Raw genomic sequence first — 21,128 nt, forward strand, 5'->3', positions numbered from 1 at the left:
GAAGGTAAGTGAACGTTATACAGGACAGTGGAGAGACGAATGCTGTTTCAGGTAAAACTGTCCAAGGTGTATCTTTGCAAAACAGACACTCCATAGTTGATGTGTAGGGAGGCGACAAAGGAAGAGAGCTAGGTAGCTTGGAGATTGGAATCCATGTGGGTACAGGTCAGGGCATTATTAAGTCAGATTGGATCGAACATTTCTAGTGGGCAAATCAGGAAAGACACAGCAAACGATCCATGTGAGCCCAGGCTGCTCCGGCGCAGCCCTTGCAAGGAGAGGCCCAGAGGACATGAGGCTCAGTCTGAGGCAGGCTGCTTAAAGTCCGTGTCTCAGTTTTCTAATGAGGATAACACACAGGAACCATAACGGTTTGTGACTGAAGTCAAGAAGTGTGTTATCCATTGAGTTAATTCACAAGGTGGGTTTCAAACAATGCCTGCTACCTAGTGAGCTAATGAGTTAATTTCATGCTTTTCACTCTTTGGGGGGTGGGTGGGTGAGCAGCTCAGTGATATAGCACTTGCTAACCCTGTATAGGACTTGGATTGGGTCCCCAGCACCAGCAAGAAAAACAAATAAGTAAATGAACAGGTAGAAATTAAATCTGTTAATGTGTGTGTGTGTGTGTGTGTGTGTGTGTGTGTGTGTGTGTGTGTGTGTGTGTGTGTACACTTGCAGGATTTTGTTATGGAGTCCCAAACTTGTGGTCCTTCTGTCTTAGCCAAGTGCTGGAATTGAGGGCGTTCATCACCACACCTGGTAGCCATTACTTTCACTGAAAGGTCTGTACAGGTCTTACTGATGATTGATCTGGAAGGCAGGCTCTTAGATGACTTCTCAAGTAACAGTAGGAAGATCCAAGACACAGGAAAAGAAAGTCAATAAGAACACGGCAAGCATACTCGGGGAAGAGGAGGATCCCAGGTTCAGGTGGGGCTAGAGGAAAAAAGGAGCTTGTTGGGGTTCAACACTAGACTGTAAGAAGATGTCTTTTCAAAGTTAAATTAAATGGAGAAAACTTAAACATTTTTGAAGAGTTGTGAATTTAGTATTTGGTTCATACAGTGAAATGTAGGTGACTATGAGACACATAGGCGCCTGGGCCACTACCCAGCTGAAAAGAGAGTGTTACTACAGGTTGTACATGTTGTGTGTGTTCTGGTGTGGGTGACTTTCTTTTGAAAATGGGCTCTTGTGTTGAGACGGGCCTTTAGTTTGAATGTGATCGAGCTTGTCTTTGAATGTCTCCTGTTTGCACTTTTGGGTTGCTGGGATTATTACAGGTCTGCACACTGTTTCCTGAGCTGCTAGGACTTGAAGTGAGTGAGAGCCCAGGCCATGTGAGGTGAGCACTCTGCCATCTGAGGCGTACCTTTGACCATGTCTTTGTTTTTTGAAATAGTTGTCTTGGAACTCACTCTGTAGCCCGGGATGGTTTCAAACACATACTGCGATCCTTTTGCCTTTCTCAGTCTCCCAAGGGCTAGAACTAAGTATGAATGACTATGCCTGGAGAAAATTTAATTTGTATTAGAGCATATTGCCTGAAAGTATGGCTGGTACAAGAAGTGCACAGAAGTAGCCTGATCTCTATACAAAGTTTTAACTTGTACCTAAGTAGCTTATGCTACATTAAATTTAGTCACCTACTGGGTCTTTTGAGATAGGTCCTTGCTATGTTGCTCAGGCTGGATCTGAATTCCTGGGCTTAAGTGGATACTCACATTTCAGCCTCTCAAATACCTGGGACAACAGGCTTGTGTCATTACATCTGCTCAGAATTTTTCTTTTCTTTTTCTTTTTCTTACATATCTACTATCTATCTATCTATCTATCTATCTATCTATCTATCTATCAATCACCTTCAATATCTATATATCTCCTAGCTCTCTTCCTTTTGAAAGTTAAAAAAAATTTATTTCTTTTCATGTGTAGGCGTGTTTTCCTGCATGTATGTATATCACCATCTGTGTGGCTGTGGAGGTCAGATGGGGGCGTTGGATCCTCTGGAACTGGAATTACAGACGGTCGTGAGATATGACTTTGGTGCTGGGAACTGACCTGAGGCCCTCTGTCAGAGCAGCATGTCATTGCTGGGCCATGTCTTCATCTTTAGTACGTGATTTTAATTTTTCGAATTTATTTGTTAATTTTAGACTTATCTGCACCTGTGTCGATGTGGGTAGGAGGAGGAAGGCACCACAAAGAGATAAGCCTGGACTTGGATCTATTGGTGGTTTCCAGTCGCCTTGTGCGGTGCTGGAAATTGAACTCAGGTCTCCTGGAAGGGAAGCAGTATGTGAGATCTTAATCACTGAATCATCTCTCCAGCCTCAGTGCGATGATTATTATTATTGTTTTTTCTTTTCTTTTTTTCGGAGCTGGGGACCGAACCCAGGGCCTTGCGCTTGGTAGGCAAGCGCTCTACCACTGAGCTAAATCCCCAACCCCTGTTATTATTATTATTTTTAACAGCAAGGGTTAGAGGGGTAAACCAGGGGCTCACCCAGTAAAGGTTCTTTGCTGATAAGCCTGATTTAGGAGAGAAGTGACTCCTACACTGTGTCCTCTCACTTTCACATGTGCTTTGACACTCAATGTACACAGACAGACCAAGACACACACACACACACACACACACACACACACACACACACACACACACAAATTAACGTTAAAAAAAGTGTTTCAGGACAGCCAACGCTAAGTTAAAGAGACCCGATTCCATGACCACCCTCAAGTAAGTAATGTTATGATTTTAACCCAGGAACATAAAAAGTTTTAAGAGAATCTTAGAACTGTTCCTCTCAACAAGCAAGCCCCTTCTTAAAAACGTTTTTCCCTCACATAAACTAATCGCATCTTTTTTCCCCTAGCCCCTTGCCAAAAGAAACATTTTAAAATTCCGATACTGTGAGAGAACAATTTCCTGAGATACTTGAAGATGGTTCAGATGTTCACTTGTGTTCTGCCTAAACCTGTTTCCAGGCAGAAGTGGGAAGAAGAAACAGAAAAAAGTGGAGTTTCTGAGAGGAAGCTCGTTTTGTGTAATTCTCTGGGGGACATGAGCAGACATGTTTAAACTACCACTTTCAACAACACAGCCCTAAAATGTGGAATCTAGCTAATCAGAATTATGAGGCTGGTTTGTTAAGGCCTCAGGACTACTGGGTATGCTAATAGAATACCTCAAAAAGTGGTTTATCAAGTCAGATATTAGGTTAGGGAATGTGCTGGTCATAACATTATTGCTCCTGCCTGTGACCTGAAGGCAGGTCTGGTTGCTTAGGGGAAAAAAAAATCCTGAGGGTATGGCGCTTGCCAAAAAACGGAAGGACGAGAAGTTTTTGCTTATCATGTCAATCATGTCGTTTTCGCTCTATCACTTCCTTTTGCTTTGAAGACGAAAAAACCTCAGAAACAGGAAAGGACAGCATTTAATGACTTGCCTGTACACACACAAACTAGCTTTCAGGGTCCGCAGTGCGGAGCAGAAAAGTTACGTCTCTCTCCGCAAACCCCAAGTTTCATTATCAGCCAATCGCAGGCCGGGACTTCTCAGCTGAAACGCCCACGGGCTATGATTGGCATCGAATCAGTCCTATTGGTGCTGAGAACATGGAAGCGGTGGGTTCAGAACTGACCAATAGTGTGCAGGAGTCTGCTATCGGGGCGGGAGGAAGGCACCAACGAAGTGCGTGAGGCCGCTCCGAGAAGCGATGGCAGGAAGCTGGCCCAGCCAATGGCCGCCGCGGGCGGGTGTCGGCGCGCGTGCGCACTTGGGGTCCCGGAGCTGCAGGCGGGAGGTTGGGGGAGGGGAGCTAGCTGGAGCGCCGCGGAGCTCCAGCCGCCGCCGCAGCTACCGCCGCAGCGAAGAGGCCATGTTGTGTGGTGTGTGGGGCGGGGGGAGGAGGAGGAGGGAGTAAAGCCGAGCGAGGAGACTGGAGAGACACCACACACGGCACAAGATGGCCGGAGAGGCAACAGCAACTCCAGCTGTCAGGCGGCCCGCCACGGCCCAAGGGCTCGCCGCTGCGCTGGGAGCAGTACCTGGGCGTCCCGGAGGGCTCCGGAATAGCGGGGAGATCGCGGCTCAGGCGAGGCGGTCGCGTGCGACTGCGGGAGCTCGCGGCAGAGGCGCCCGGGGAGGCCTGGCCCACGACGCCCGTGGCTCCGCTGCGGCAGCGGCGGTGCTGGTGGCGCGCGCGGCCGGGAGGCGGCTCGCGCCGTGAGCGGGAGGCTGCGGCGGGCGACCCTTCCTGGACGGTCGAGGAAGAGCAAGCCGATGGCTCCTGCGGCGGCGCTTCGACCGGGTGAGTAGCTCCCCTGCTCCCTTTATTGTCCTTTGTCCTTGGGAGGAAAAGCTCGACGTCCTTGAGCGCGGGCGGGAGGGGCGGCGGGTTAGCTGCCGGCTCTGCACACGCAGCCCTGGGTGCGGAGGGCCGATGCCACTGGAGCACCGGGTCGGGCCACCGGGTTCCGGCTGCACACCCAACCCGGCGCCGCGCTGCGGTCGGAGCCAGCGGGGAGAGGGCGGCGGCCGCTGTGTGGAACCCCTGCTTGCTCCGGTGAGTTACTTTGATACTTAGCGTTAAATAACAACAAACCTTCGTTGGTGGACTTTTAAAAATCTTTCCCGGTGAGGTGGGACCCATGTTAGGGGTCGGATTTAAAAGAACAATGGAATCTCTCACTTCGCTTAAAGCAAAATTAAACTTGTCTTTTCCCCCCTTCTCCCTGTTGGGTGTTGGCTTTTAACTCTTTCCAAGCTGCTTTTGAGAACGGCTGTTAATGTTCTAGATGCAAAGGTATCTTTCTGCTTGTTAAACGTCTGTGACGTTTGTTGTCTTTTAGAAAAGGCAAGTTACAGGAGTGCCTCTAGTATTTCAAAAATGACGACGGCAATAAGGCAGTTTAAAGGAAGTAGATTTGATAATTAATGGTGCAAGATAATGGCGTTTGATGAATACAGCTTAATTTTTACCGAGTACTTTCGCTAAGACCATTTGACGTCCTGATATTTGAACATAACTATACTGTTTGATACTTTTTTTTTTAAATGAGTAGGAAACGCCGTTATCAGTAACTTCTAACTTGAATGTTAAATCGAACTTGAGTCGGTTCCTATCCTTTAAAAGTTAAAATTCATATTGTATTTAAAAGGATGCATACTATTAGAAACCGTGACCGTAAAAGTTAAGGAATATTCTAAAAGCACAGCTCTTCGTGAAGTTACTTTCCTTAGTGTAAATAGTGAAGTAGGACTGTCGGTGATGGGCGATGAAGAGGGGCCATATTTGTTGCATTTGTTGCATGTATAAAAGTGGAGATGTGCTTAAAAACGGAACAGTGTTGAAAAAACAGTTCTAAAAAGCTGTTTTCTGCATACTCATTTAAAATTTAGGAAGAGTCGTTGGAAGAAGAAATTAGGAATGCTCATACCTTTGTGTATTTTTAAATATATTTTCTTCGTTCTGCGGAGCTCTTGTGCTATAAAGGTGAAGAACTGCGTAAAGACAGTGTTGGGGAGACTTACGTAGTACCTCTAAAATCAAAGGTGCGGGTTGATTGGACCGTATTTTATAGGGTATTTCCAGTAGAAAACAATTGGAATACATTTTATGGGGTAGTACATATTCTCTCAGTTGCGCATACCTTATTTCTCAGAATTAAAGTACTAATTTTTTTTCAAAAGAATGCTTTGAAATACTCTATCGCTGGAATTGGTTTTTAAAGAAATTGGGAATGTAGTTCACAATCCTTTTGACTTGTAAAATGTAAAAATATTTGCTAGCAGTTTAAGATCTTATGATCTTCAATGATAAATTTGTTAGGAGAAAGACAAAATATTCTGGACCCTGGTTTGGTATTGAATGAAGGTCATAGATACCACAAGTTTTAGAGCTGCTTAAAAGACAATGCTAATACCACATTTGGTGAGATCAAATAGCTTGTAGTTTAAAATTTACAGTAACCAGTGGCCATTTTTAAGTTCACTAATTTCTCCTGAAGGAGTTGATTTTTAATGCTCTGTAGGAGGTATTTGTAAATGGTAAAGAAAAATTTAAGATCGTGGCACTTTTTAAAACATTGTCAATGTCTCTTTTGTTTTTGTTTACCTGACTTAATGGAAAAAGGAAAGCAAAGTGATAGTCATTTGAATTTTGTTTCTTTTTTTATTCCAGTGTTTTAATCCCTAGTATTTGTTAGTACATTCCAAATGAGGAAAACAAAGACTGATAGACATTTGAGATAAGAAATAACTGCAGGCATAAATGTGCAGGTTGTGTCACTCCATATTTGTACCTGAATCTTGTCTTTGGAATCCTTTTCTCATTTTTATCACACTTGAGTTTTTGTCAAGGAATCTTTAAAAACCAAAACACTTAAATATTTTTTCTTATTTTTTTTAAAGGTATCTTAGAAGATGGTAATGTGGTTGCCGATGATTCTGAATAAATACAGCTTTTATCCCAGGTAAGATTGGTAAATTTATTGGTTTGACATAAAATTAACTTAATAGGTTTTTGTTTTGCCTTTTGGTGACATATTTCTAGCATTCAATTAGTATTTTATGATTTAACAAGTGATTATGAATGAATATATGAAATTAGAAATGTTTAAAAGCCCCTTTCGCTAAGTGATTAAAAGAATATTCATATGGCTTTTGTAATGTAATGTACCTTTGAATAGTACAAATACTACAAGTCTTTAAGGCTTTGTTTAATTTTGGCAGCAGGGTTTTAGAGCCAGGTGTGGACCAAAATGGTTTCCTCCTCCCCTTTAATAGCAAATTAGTTTTGCATTTTAAATACTTAAAACTTATTAGGACATTCACATTTTTTGCCATTTAGACTAATAGATTTTAGGGAGCAATATTTCAAAAGTTTAGAACATCAATAGTTTCTATTCTATATAAAGTTTTAAAACATTGTACTTGTTACTGTTTCTTCAGTAAGTTGTTTAGAATGTTGTTTGTTTTCTCCAAAAGGTGTGCCATTCTGAAGACTGAGACAATAGAGTTTTTAAGAATAAAAGAGAACCCTTGGGAAATTCTGTATTGTATATATCAAGTAAGTTTTTTAAATCATTATAGTTGAATATTTACCAACATTTGGGTAGGAATATATCATTAAAGTTTGTCAATGAGAAAAACTTCGATTGTTTATATAAAAGGAGATGAGAAAATATCCTATTAGTTTTACCCTAAACCCTTTTGTGTTAACTATTAAAAACAATTGACATGTATAATTCATATCAGTGTGTACAACTATCCAGTAGTAAGACATTTGATCTTCCCAATAAAATGATGCCTTTTCATGGCAGCTAAATCTGCAGTGTTAAATTAGTGTTGTCTTTATAGTCTGAAAGATATATTGTTTAGCTCCCTTCCCCACCCGTCATAAAACAGTGTCCTAAAAATTTATAATCATCATTCCCTTCCTTTTTGAGACTACTTTTCAAAAGCTAAAAGCAAACTTTGATGGCTTTGTTATTAAATAGTTAAAATACTCATTTTTAATAGTTCTTTGAACAACTATAAAAATAGATTCCAGCAAACTAAATGCACTGCTCTTAGAGGCTTCTGTCAGTGTCCTGGTAATTGTTTCTGAACCTAAAAGAGAAATAGGTTTTGGGTTCAGCATACCATAAAATGATTATCTTAATAGATGAATATTAAGGTGGATGCAGAAAATGTGACTACTTCTATATGTAAAGAAATAAATCTGCCCAAATAAGTTTGAATTCAGAAGTAACACTCAATTACTGTTTTTAAGTGATTGATCATAGAAAATATGAAATTGTAAGTGATACCTTGGGAAAAGAAGATAATCAAATGACTAATTGATTAAAATGAGAAAGAGCACATTTACTTATGCCTTGGCAATCTATGGAAAATCAATTTGTGTTTACCTTGTTTTGATTCAAATAGGTCATAAGGGGAATAGACTAATTTTATTGCCTTTGTGTTAGCTTAATGAAATTTTGTTTTGCAGTTCAAGTTTGTGTTTATATTGTATAAAAAAGAAAATGATAGACTTTTAAAATATTTAATCTCTCAAAAGTAGAATATATACAAAAGAATATAAAGGAATATAGTGCTATATCCCTTAAGTGCTAGGATGAGGATTCCCTCTTCACAGCTGATAGAGTGTGTAGTTGGCATGTGCTGAACAATGTTATAAAAATTGAGAATGAGGTGTTTGTATGATGCTATCAGAAGTTATGTATAAATTGGCAATATGCTTTATCTGAGGTATTTGGACAGAAAAGTAAATAGCTGAAGGTTAGAAATAGTAAACTTTAATTTTTAATTTAATAAGAAATGTAGTAACTGCTAAATTAATTTCTAGTCTTTTGGAGGCAGTTTTTATACTTGGATAAAGGGTTAGAGTGAATTGCTTTATGAAAAGAGCATGTGCTATATTTATGATAGTGTTTATATGCAGTGTGTATATTACTACTTGAGCTAATTCAGTGGAAAAGTTTGCTGTCATCTGAGGGCAGTCATCAGATACTGTCTTACATAGACAGGAGTAGGTGGCCTACCAAGGTAGATGCTTCTATATACGGTCAAGGTAAGTTTTTTGTCAAGTGCCTTTTACTCATGGCTTAAAGTAACAAATGCTTAAATATTTGGCTTTATCTTAGCATTTTGGACAAATTCTTTAATTCTTAAAAATCTCTATTCTAGTTGTGTTTATGTTGGAATATATTTAATGTTTTTATAACTTTAAAGGATTAACATGGCCAAAAATAAAAGAATTTGTTGCAGCTGGTCATCAGTGATTTTGGATCATGACATGACATTTCTAGTTTTTAGCATGTAAAATAGGTAATTATAATGTGAATTTTCTTTAGCTTTGTTTCTGATCACAGTTTCTTGACTATTAAAAATTTAGGCTGCTTATGAATTAATTTAGGTTTTTCCTCTGACATTTGTATTGAATCAGATGTATGGGATGAGTTGCGAGGTGCTACCTATAATGTAATGTAAAGGCTTTCACTGCTTTCTAGCTTAGTAAACATATTTAAAAATGACCATAATTATAAAGATTTGTAGTTCACCTTACATATTTCATTTCTTTTAATAGACACAATTATTTTAAGTAAAAACTTTTGCATTTCACAGGTAAATAACCTCATTTCACGAAGTTCTAGGCTGGATGCGATGTTATTTTCAAATTTGCTATTTTTGATGTAATCAACTTTTAATTTTTTTTTAACTTGATTCTGCATCTTTGATTCCTTTGTGGTATTGGAGATTGAACTCAACGTTTGTACATGATAGAAAAATTTTTAACCGTCACCAAAGCCTTGCTTTCCTTCCTAAAAAATTGCATTCATGTACTTGTGTCAAAAATGGAGGTCAGGACTAGCCTTTAGTAATTGTGTTCCCTCCCCTCCCACCCCTTTCATGGACTCTCAGGATTGGCATCAAAGTTCTGGTAGTATACTTTTGACTTTTTGAAACAGGATTTTACTGTGTTGCATTGACTGGGCTTGAATTTAAGGTAGTAATTCTACATTTTCCTCAACAAGGGCTGGGATTACAGATGCCAGCCATCATGTCTGATACCCTAAATTTAAGGATACTATGAATTTTTTATGATAGGTGACCTGACTTTTTAAAAATGTGTTTCTGATGTTAGTTAGGATTTATATATTATATCGTGATGCTCCCTAGGTCTTTGCTCCCTAGGTTAGGTCTTCAGGTATGATGGCAAAGTGCCTTTGTGTATTGTACTTTCTCACAAGCTTCATCTTAATAATTTGAAGTTGTATCCCTAAACATGAATGAAAATTTTTTTTAAGTCTTTAAAATTTTTAAAGAAATTTTACGGGAATGAGTATTCCTCATACATGTATGTATTTATACCAGTGTGCATGCCTACTGCATTCAGAGGTTAGGAGAGGTGATTGGTTTCTCTGGAACTGGAGTTAAAGATGGTTGTGAGCCACCATTGGGTACTGGGAAGTAAACTCTTAACGTCTGCGTGAGTGTAAATACTTTAACCCACTGAGTCATCTAAGTGGTTAATGTGTAACCCTTTTAATTTAGATTATCAAGGTGGTTTAAAAACATGTACTTTTATCTGTTTTTTTTCTTTTTAAAGATAGTGTGTTCTTGGTCCTGAGTTATGGGATTACAACTGTCAACCATGCCTACCTTAATGGTATTTTAAGGCAGTTATCTTAAGAAATGCTAATGCCTTTGTTTATCTGGGACAGCTTAGGCTGGACAAAGATGACCATGAGAGACTTGTCTATACCTCAGAAATGCTCGGATTAACACAGTGTACCCTCATTTTTATTGCAAATGACTATCACTAACCTGTCTTTGTAAACATTTTCTTATAGTGCAGTGTTGTTAAATTTTAGTCTTAGAGCTTAAAAGTTTAAGGAATTGAAGAACCAGCAGAAGTCTTGACTTTTATTACAGAAGGGCTAGCATTATAGCTTGTGTATATTCCCTAAAGTTTATTTTTAGATCACAAAGTACATTTGAAAGTATATGAGATGGGTAGGAATTTGAGGAACATCAGACTCTTAGTCTGCTTAAACTGAACTGGACTCCTCATCCCCAATTTTGAAGGGTGGCTAAATACTATCTCATACTTTAGGAAAGGGGAATCTGTGATAGATTTCATTAATGTTAATGATTTCATTGTGATGCAAGGTGAGATTAAAGACTTTTTTGGTAGTTTTAGAACCTAAATTTTCTTGGACTGGAAGGGTGACTTAATCATACCACTTATCAAACCAGGATGAGGGATTTGGCTCTCAGGCTTGTCAGTAAGCACTTGCACCTGGTGAGCCATCTCACTGTCTTTTTGGTGGATGGATACAGTCTCATGTATGTAACCCAAGCTGATTTTGAACTCTCATGTTCTTGTGTGCTGGGACGAAATTAATTTTTAAAACCGTTTTCTTTTGTTTTAAATTTAGGACCTCACGCATGTTAAGTGTTATACCACTTAGCTACAAATCCCCCCCCCCCCTTTTTTTTTTTTTTTGAGACAAGGTCTCTCTGTGTAGCCTTGGCTATCTTGGAATTCACTTTTTAGTCCAGGCTAGTCTCAAACTCAGAGATCCATCTGCCTCTGCCTCCTGTGCATTGGGATGAAAGGTGTGCACCACTGTAGCCCTCTATTACTCTGTTATTATAGTCATTCAAAACCGAGGTAAATGAAAACACAGCCTTATTTCAGAAATTCCTTGAAATGGGAAGCATTTCTCATATTTAGGTTTGAGGAATTTAAGTCAGAAATGAGTGAAAAGTCCTGATATTGCATATATAGATGTATATTATTAGTAGTGTTGGTGTTGGAGCGATGGCTCAGCATTTAATGTTCTGTATTATTTGGAGGGACCTAAGTATTGGTACTGCTGGACTCTAGCTCCAGAATAAACACACACACACACACACACACACACACACACACACACACACACACACACACACACACACACACATATATGCTGGAAGTGGTAAAAAGGAATCTTTTTTTTTTTTTGATCCAATTGATAAAGTTATAGTTGCCCACCTAAACATGCAAAGCCCAGTACACATCCATCCCTTAAGAACATTCATAACAACCTGTAAAGGTACAGCATGGAATCTTAATGTCAGCTTCCATGTTGTCCTCTCTCTCTCTCTCTCTCTCTCTCTCTCTCTCTCTCTCTCTCTCTCTCTCTGGTAAAAAGAAATCTTAAAGAACTAGCTTTAGTCTAATAGAGGAGTACAACTGATAGCAATTGGAAGTGATGCCTAAGATGACATTTTATTTAAAAGATTGATTATATATGGGATTATATTATATTGCTGCTAGCATATGATTGATACTGTGAATATAGGGAGAAAGAAGGATCTTACAGATGGGTAGCAAAAGTTTTTAGAAGGCTTAGAAATGTATTAGATGGTAGGCTAGAGTATGGGTTAATGTTTTGCTGTTAACTTGTATTTTCTCTACTTTCAACATTGGATAGCCAGTTAAGTAAGCTAAGACAGGAGCTCAATAATTACTCATTTGGGTTTTTTTTTTTTTTTTAAGATTGACTTATTATATATGAGTACACTACAGCTGTCTTCAGACACACCAGAAGAGTACATTGGATCCCATTACAGATGGTTGTGAGCCACTATGTGGTTGCTGGGATTTGAACCCAGGACCTCTGGAAGGGCAGTCAGTGCTTTTAACCACTGAGCCATCTTTCTAGACCTCATTTGGAGTTCTTGGGGAATGATATCTAGGCTTGTGATTTTAGTAACTTGTTCTAGAGTTCAACTCTGGCTTTGGCAAAAATCTAAGGTTTGTCACAATTTTCTTGTCTTTTGCTTGGAGTAACTTGTTCATAACCTATATTTCTTGTTCTGTTGATTTCTTAGTAGGTATTGGAGTTGTGATATAAGTCATAGGAGTTAATAAAGTCTATTCTGTTTTTTTTTTTTTTTTTTGCAGAAATATGAATCCTGAGGTGGAATGAAAGGCGTGTATACTATAGACATCGAAGCATTTAGTAAGTCTTTAATCTACTTAATGGGTTTATATTTTAGTTTTATGTGTTACTAGGACTTTTAAGTTACTGATTTGTAATTGTAAGTGCATAGCTTTATAAAACCTGCAAATAATGTTGAGTATTTTTACATAACTATTTATAATAATAGCTGTTTTTAAAGATTTGTTTTATTTATGATATATGAGTTCACTGTAACTGTCTTTAGACATTCAGACATTCAGACACACAAGAAGAGAGCTTTGGATCCCATTACAGATGATTGTGAGCCACAGTCATCTTAATGTTCTTAAGACAGAGTTTGAAACACTATACTTGGAGGTCTTGGAATTCATTATGTAGATAAGGCTGCCTTTGAACTCTAGATTTGCCTGCCTCTGCCTCTTGAGAACTTGGATTAAAGACTGCGGCACATGTCCAGTCTACACATGTAGAGTTTACTATTCACATGTTGCCTTTCTCCATTTATCGAAAGATTAAAACCTATTTACCCACCTATCCATACATCCATTCAGGCATCTATTTTAAATAGGTTCTAACCATGGGGCCCTGGCCAGCCAGGAATTCAATTATGTAGATTGAGTCAACCTGGAATTCAGAGATCTACCTGCCTCTGGTTCTTGAATGTGAGGTTAAAGGTATATGTCCACCATAATAGGGACAGAAAATAAAACTTTTAAGACCAAAAAATCCCATTTGGACTTGTTTCCAGTCCCCTGGGTTTGTCTGTTTGCTTATGGCAGATTTACCTGGATTGTTTAGATACTGTGGTACTTTCTCTGTGTAGTTTCAGAATGGAGAGTACTTGTACTGAAATAGACATATAGCTTAGACCATTTACTATCTGGTCTTTAAAGAAAACAGGCCTTGACCTAAAGGCCTGTGCTTGCTACTTTTATGATGTAAAGCTGAGAAATCCTTTGGTTAGAAATGAAATTTAATTGATTTCTAGTTGTAATTGCTTCTGATAAATTAACTCTGAACTTAAACTTCAAGACTGAAAGTTTAGCCTTATCGACTTAGAAATTGCTGTTTAAAAGATGTTATTATTACCAGTTCTGTGAAATAGTTCCCCCCACCCCCTAAAGTTGGCAAGTAGTGGGACAGAGTAAAATGGGAAGGTTGTTACAAACCTATCATTTTGGGTTAATTGCCAAAAGAATTTATTCATTGGCAGCAAACTTAAGATAATTGTCTATTAGCTGCTTTATAGGAATAAAAACATTTGGGAATTGAGATTCTGTGTGATTCCCACCCTCAACTCCCTTTTCCTGTTATTGCTACTTGAGACTACACTGGCTGGCTATTAATGGCCTACAAACACAGTTTGCATTCTTTCTGAGGGAGAGTGAGGAAGGAGACTCACAATTTGTCTAATGTAGGTGCCTAGTTTCCTGTGTGATTATACTTAAGACAATAGTTGCCTGGCACTTGGTAGCAATAAATGTTTGTTGGTTTGTTGTGTTAATGTAGCTTTTATTAAACATTATCAACAAGTGTTTTGAGTATAATGAAAGGCAAAATAAAATTTATTATGCAAATATAAGTGTTAATGTAAATATTGTAGCTATGTTTGAAAGCTAAAATTTTGTCACAATAAAAATTAGAAGTAATATATGTACATTCTCTACCCCCCAACTTGGTCTCTCTAAATTGGTTTGTAATTAGATTAGATTGTAAACTCATAGAAAAGATAACTCTTGTTTGCAATAATTGACCTTATCCTTTCATCGATGAGGATTACCTAGTCTTTTTGTAATAATTTATTTTTCTTTTCTGGAGCTGGGGACCGAACCCAAGGCCTTGCGCTCGCTAGGCAAGCGCTCTACCGATGAGCTAAATCCCCAACCCCCTTTGTAATAATTTTACTGTTAGTTTTTATACCTATCTTATTTAAGATCCAGACTTGTTAATATATTCTGTTGAGCACTCAATCTATTTTAAGAATAAGATGTCAGGGATTTCTTCCATAAATGTATCAAAATTTCAAGACAGAACTAAGTCATAAGTGCTTGTATATGACAGAAAGGATGAGATTTTGTACTAAATTAACATCTTATGTTAATCTTCCTTTAGTTGTAAAACAAGCATTTAACTTCTGAAAAATGTAATTTCATTAATAGTAGTAGCCTTACAGCCATTTATTTAAAAATTTAGGAATCATTAATTTCTTTTTAACTTTCTTTGTTTCCTATATTTTTCTTTGCTATTAAAACTGGCAGAGATAAGCTTGGCATGGTGGCACATACCTGTAGTTGTAGCACTTGGGAGGACAGGAGTCAGATGTTCAGTGTCATCCTTGGTTTCAGACTGAGGCTACTCTATCTTACAAAGAGTAAAGCTAGTTGAAATAGAAGTAAAGAACTGTTTTTTTTTTTTTTTTTTTTTTGGTTCTTTTTTTTTTCGGAGCTGGGGACCGAACCCAGGGCCTTGCGCTTCCTAGGCAAGCGCTCTACCACTGAGCTAAACCCCCAACCCCAAGAACTGTTTTATTTTAGGAGAGCCCTGCTCACATTCCAGATGAGTCAGTGGCTTGTATTTTAGTTAATAATGTGTAACCTATTTGAAGATATTAATAATCAATTTTCTGTTCCTAAATTATGAATGTGTCTAGTGATTGGATTTCAGGAGATAACTGTTATAGACTGTCTTGATGGCATAAAAACTTAATTTTTGAACAGGAAGTTATTCTTAGAATAAACATACGTACTTAGAAGTACAAACTAGAAAATACCAAAATAGCATTCTAACCATACTAAGTTTGAATCTTCCACATGAAACGAAGGCTCTGGGTCTGTCTGAGTAAGAATAGATAGAATTCTAGAGCAAAGGTACACCTGTTCAGTATGTCTGTATTAATTCACTTTTTAATATAGAAAGAGATGTAGTTAATTATCTGTATATACACTCTATTGAACACCCCCTCACCCAATACAATACTAGAGGCAAAACTGTTCTTAAATAAGTGACTTCATGATCCTGTGTTCTCAAAGATACTGTTGCTGTTGGAATAAAGTATTCTGACTCTTCTATGCATGGATTACTGTAATGCATTGGTGTGATAGGCAGCCTTTACTGAGCTTGCTTCTGTTATGAACCAGCTCACTTCCTTTTCAGGAGAGCTACAAGAGGTAGTCATTAGGATCTGTTGTATTCCACTGAGGAGCTGTGGATTTTGTTAACATTTTCATGTTTTAAGTGCTCATGTTTGATTCCTTTTTTTTTCCCTCCAAGTAAAACTTTTCTTACTTTTAAGTACAATTTTTGTAGTATTTGAAACTTCACGAATGTAAATGAATTATCTCTTAATCCTTTTTAAAAGGCCTTTTTATTATACTTATGAAATATGTTTGCTTGTTAACAACATTCTTGCTTTTGGCTTTGGGTCTTAGACTTTGCACGAGTGCATTTTGATCATTTATCATGTAAAATAGTCTGTTTTTTCTCATAGTTTTAAATGTACATCACTTGGTGACAGGACTGCTATGGGAGTGCAGGTTTTGAGTAGTTTTCTAATGATATTGTCATTAGGTTTGTGTTATTGATGAGACTATCCTGCTCCAGTCTAAACTCAGCAATTCTCTTGCTCCAGCTTCTGAATGAGCGCTGGGATCTCATGTGGAAGCCACTGTATCTGGCTTTTTCCCTTTTTATTTTCTTTCTTGTTGTTTTTGAGATTAGTCCCAACTAGCTAAGGATGACCTTGAATGTTTGGTCCTTCCTTTATCCCAGATTCTGACATTACAGGATAGGCTTGTGCTGCCACCATGCCCAGTTTTTTTATGTAGTGCTGTAGTTTATTGATACAGACATAAAAGGAGTTATATTTCATTTTATAGAAGGATTTGAGAAATTTCCAAAATCTACTGGAGAAGAATATCTTGATGTATGGATTATTACTGATGGTTGTGACACTCCTTACTCCTTTAAAGAATAATTTTTTAATAGGGGGCACTACTCTCTTTTTATTATCTAGTTTTTTAGGTATGGTTTTATAATGTGTGTATTAGAGAACATGCCTTTTATTTAGGAAGACAGAAAATTAGACTAGAAGTAAACATTCTCATATTTTTTTATTCCTGCAGTCCCTTACTGACTAGCTCTACAAATTGAGTTGGAAAGTTGTAGAACATACATGGAAGACCAGGGATTAAAATGTCTTTACCTGGTCAGGAGATAGCTCAGCATTTCAGTTCTTGCTTGGGAATTTGTATCTCCCAAAATGCAAGTAAATACCCAGATACGAACTTCCACCTGCCTGTAATCCCAGAGGAAACTGGTTAGCAAGAAAAGCCAAACCGATGGGACTCTAGGTATGACTGAGATGTCCTGCTTCAACAATTAAGGTTATGATTGTCATTCTCAGCATTAGTGTCATCCTCTGGTCTTCACACATTCTTGCCCTCATGTACAAGTGCACCCCCCACTACAAGAACATGTACACACACACACGGACTCAACATGAAAATTTTAAGAAAATGTTTTTCAAGTTTTGTGAATATGATGACTCCAGAGTTGATTAGGAGTAGAATCACCTGGATTCTCATTTCTTTCTCCCTTCAGTCTGAACTGTTTAAATAATAGGTTAATTTTCCCAGGAGGAACATGATTTCTTTTGCATTGAAAGTAGTTATTTTAGTTGTTTATAATTTGAAAGGGGATAGCAGTTTTGTTGCAAATTCCAAGTAAGCCAAGCAGATGTTTCTAATCTTTTTCATGTGGCTTTACGTTTTCTGCATTCTCAGGTATGTGGCTATAAAGGTGCTTCTAAGTAAAATTAATATCTGTAAGATTGTTAAAGTATGCCATGCAGTTATCTATTGCTTTTTAATCTCGTAAGATTATATAATTATTTTCTTTGAGAGAGCTTGGAAACTTTTTTGCCTTGAAATTGTTCACATGTGGCTGTAATTTAGCCTCCTACCATTTTTGAATTTTAATCTTTGGTTCTACCTTTCATATATACTATAGTACTTATGTTAGGTTCTTAAGAATTTGACCCTTGACTGTTATTTTACTGGATACAAATGTATCTGTGACAGGAGAACTTAAAATATGTGAATTTATTGATTCTGTCTTTGAGAGGTTGTCACATTAGTGCTGTCTCATAGTGAAAAGATTTTTACAGAATTAGACTTGTGTATGGTAGAGAATATCTTCAAAGTGGGTAGGATTTTCTGTCTGAAGAAATGAGATGACTGTTACTCCAATAGAATTTTTTTCTTCTAATTTTTTATGAAGCACCCAGCTTGAAGAGTTTGAAATGGACTTTACCACTGAGAAATCAAGATGGCAGCCCATTATGGGGAATTGAGGAAAATGGATTAATGCAAGAATGCTGTGATATTACACAACCAACACAGGATTCTTTTAATATGGATTCCATGAAATGAATGATTCTTACCCAACACAAATGGACAGTGGAATTTACTTCCTAAAGACTTGTTACGTATCATGTACATTTTTGACATCTGGAGAAGATGCTACATTTCTACAAATGGTAGTTTGTATTCCTGGAGTTTCTTGAAGTTTGATCTGAGTGACCTTATGGAATGTTAACTTTAATAAAATTCTAAAACTTAAAAAATTCTCAGTTTGGGCCTTTTATAAAACTTTTTTTCACCGTGGATGTTTTCATTAAATGTTTCATTAAAGGTGAAAGAAAACCTTGATGACATTTTGACCTTTATAGTTGCTTTTCATTAAAATATACTGAATAAAGCTGGTAAAATGGAATGGTTTTGTTTGTTTGGGATTTATGTGTATTAGAAAACCTGGGTTTTCCTGTGCTTAAGTGGAATGGTCCTTTGGTTAAAATAGATATATTCCCTCTTTCTCCCCCTTCCCCTCCCTCCCCTTTCTTCTTTTTCTTTTCTTTTTTCTTTTCCAGGACAGGGTTTCTCAGTGTATCCCTGACTGTTCTGGAGTTCAGTCTGTAGACCAGCCTGGTCTGGAATTTGCAGTGATCTACCTGCCTCTGCCTCCTGATTAAAGCTGTATACCACCACACCCAATTTGGTGGTTTTTTTTATTATGAGGTTTAAATAAATTCTTTGTTTGTTTGGGCGTTTTCAAAGTATTTTGCATTTTAATAAGTGAGTAATGGGAACCTACTTAATTTATATAAAAAGTACTTGTTGCCTGTACAGTCCAAGACAATCTCAGAGTCTTTCGATTTTTGTTGAGTGGTCCTTTGACCTTTGTATAAAACATCTTGCAATGAAATGCTCATCTGAATATGTGAGTTATACTGATTTGTATTGTCTTACATTAGAGAGGTGTATTTGTAAGTTCTTTGGGTATACATTAAAGGGCTTACTCTCACAGTATTAATTTACATTTGAAAAACATTTTTTTCTCGTTTCGGGCAGTTGGGAGTTTAAATGAATCATACCATGTTTTGGATTGGTTACCCATGGTTGAAATCAAATGCCAGGTTTTCATTTATTGCTACTTTGGTAAGGAATATAATAAAACAGTAATGGGGATTTGGTTGACCAAATGATGACTGATGTTTTTTTCATTACAGAAAACATAGAATAAAATAATCTATTAATGTAAAATACCTTCGAATACACATGTATAGTTAATATAGATGCAGTGTTTCTTTGAGTGATGTGAAGTGGTTGGTCGTTTGATTTTGATGTAAAAATATCTGTAGAATTGAAACTTGATTATGGATTTTACGTTTACTTAGATTTAACATAATTGGTTTTGGTTGTAAAACTAAAATGGATTACCCCATTGATGGAGTGACATGGTTTTGACCAATAGGGTTCAGTAAAGGAATGTTTTGAGTTTTTGAGCATGTGTATGTGGTTGGTTTCTTGTCTGCATGGGAGAGAACACTTAGTTGCATTTGTGATTTTGTTTCTGTGGGCCTTGTGCTTCCATCTTGAGGGAGTTTGTCTTTGACAGTTGATAATTGGCTGGTAGATGTGGTCTAGTATTGTAAGTGAACTGTGGTTGATGAAATGTGAGTGTACCTAGAATTTGATTTGAAACATAAGTGAAGGGTTCTTTTGGTTTTGGAGTTGAGGTTGAGTGTTTGATTTAATGGTGACCAATGTTGGTATATATTCTTGAATTTGAAGTTATTAATTTTGCCAAAATATATAAGAAGTAACTGTGTTTGATGTATGGCATTTCCAAGGTTAATAGTTTACAAAGAATTTTGTTTCTTCTGGGGGGAAAATGGTTGAACTAACTTTTGCTCTACTGCATTTGAACACTAGGGAGGCGCTCTTGAGTTGCACAAGAAATTACCCCTTCCAGTTGAAGTGGAAAATTCCCCCTTAATCTTTAGTTGTTTTTAGGCACTATAAAGAAGGCAAGAGTTGAGTTTAATTTATGGTGTTGAAATGTTGCTTCTATATACAAGCCATTTTACCCATGGGGGTATTAATATTTTTAAAGATTAATACTTAAACTGAGCTTTAGATTCTCTAAAAATTATCTTTATTTCAAAATGGCTTGATAAAACTCTACTTCCTGTCCAGGGAGGAAGTTATTTTAGCTCAAGGACTGAAATATTTAGCAGATCTTTAGACAAAAGGAACAAATTACATTTCTCTCTGGCTTAAAAAGGGTGCTTGAGCCAGAGGGGGTTAAGAAGCCCTTCCCCCTCCCCCTGATGGAGTGGTCTGGAGGGGCAGGGAGGTGTGGAGTTGGGGGTCTTCAGGCTCCCTCAGATTGAGGATCTGGTTCTTTTTCTTTCTTTTCTTTTTTTTTTTTTTTGGTGGAGATGAAGGGGTGGGTCTATGGTACATCACCTGAGTTGTGGGGTAAATGTAGAGAGTGTCAATCAAAGGCAGAGCTCTCAGAGCTGGGAAGGAGGCTCTAGATGGCGGCTGTGCCTTAGAGAGAGCGCGCTTTGCTCCCTGCTTCGGTTCACTTTACGCAACTTTCCCTAACTTTCGGGCAGCCTCAGGGGGCCCCCGCAGCCCCCTGCCTCTCCTAGTGACTTACTGGGGTCGATCCGAACCTTTTTTTGGGAGAAAAGCTGCTTTTAGAAGCTTTCTTTTCGTGCCTTGTTGGAAGAAGCTGCCGTATTGAGAGCCCAGGTCGTTGTTTTTTCCAGCTTAGAAGCCATGGCGCACCTCCATTTTTGTGCGCTCTCCTAATGAGGTTTTTTTTTCCCCTTCCGGACCTGTTTTAGTATTAATTATTGCTTTATTTTTTGACAAGTCAACATATTTGAGGATTATTTCATTTACTTTTTGGTTTTTAACGGAGGATTTTGCGTTTTTAAAAATTATTTTGGATCTGATATTTTTCTACTACTAGATAGGACTCTTGCTTTGGACATACTACATGGATCAGGTAAGTCTATGATAATCAGTGATAAATTAAAAAAAATTATGTTGTAGTTGGCTTTATTTACTGTAAATATGAGAAATTCCTGGATGACGCAATAAGATACAGAGATTGTTATTTGTATCTAGTGTGTTACTTTTGAGAAACTTTCCTTATTGATAGTGATGCTTCTACCGTTCAGTTTAGCCCCTACTTATTTTAAAACGGAAAAATAGAAATATTTTGTTTTTTTGGTGCTTATCGTTGTTGCATTACATGAATTTCGCTAACATCGGCAGGACTTTGTTCCT

The 21,128-nt window shown here is 37.7% G+C and overlaps 1 protein-coding gene and 1 long non-coding RNA gene across 2 annotated transcripts in view; both read left to right on the top strand.

Annotated features, from left to right (window-relative positions):
* Nucleotides 1–5,406: 5,406 nt before the first annotated feature.
* On the top strand, nucleotides 5,407–18,258 carry LOC116891970. The gene is made up of 5 exons (XR_004386883.1): nucleotides 5,407–5,560; nucleotides 6,419–6,480; nucleotides 6,995–7,076; nucleotides 12,468–12,525; nucleotides 17,764–18,258. It is a non-coding gene; the product is annotated as an uncharacterized LOC116891970 (long non-coding RNA).
* Nucleotides 18,259–18,551: 293 nt separating this feature from the next.
* Nucleotides 18,552–21,128, top strand: part of Chd2 (chromodomain helicase DNA binding protein 2) — a 112,270-nt gene continuing 109,693 nt past the window's right edge. Inside the window, exon 1 of the mRNA XM_032893412.1 lies at nucleotides 18,552–20,844. The gene's annotated coding sequence lies outside the window, so the exon portion shown is untranslated. The remainder of the gene's footprint in view (nucleotides 20,845–21,128) is intronic.

Source organism: Rattus rattus, chromosome 2 (genome assembly GCF_011064425.1).
Source record: "Rattus rattus isolate New Zealand chromosome 2, Rrattus_CSIRO_v1, whole genome shotgun sequence".
In the NCBI taxonomy this organism is placed as follows: Eukaryota; Metazoa; Chordata; class Mammalia; order Rodentia; family Muridae; genus Rattus; species Rattus rattus.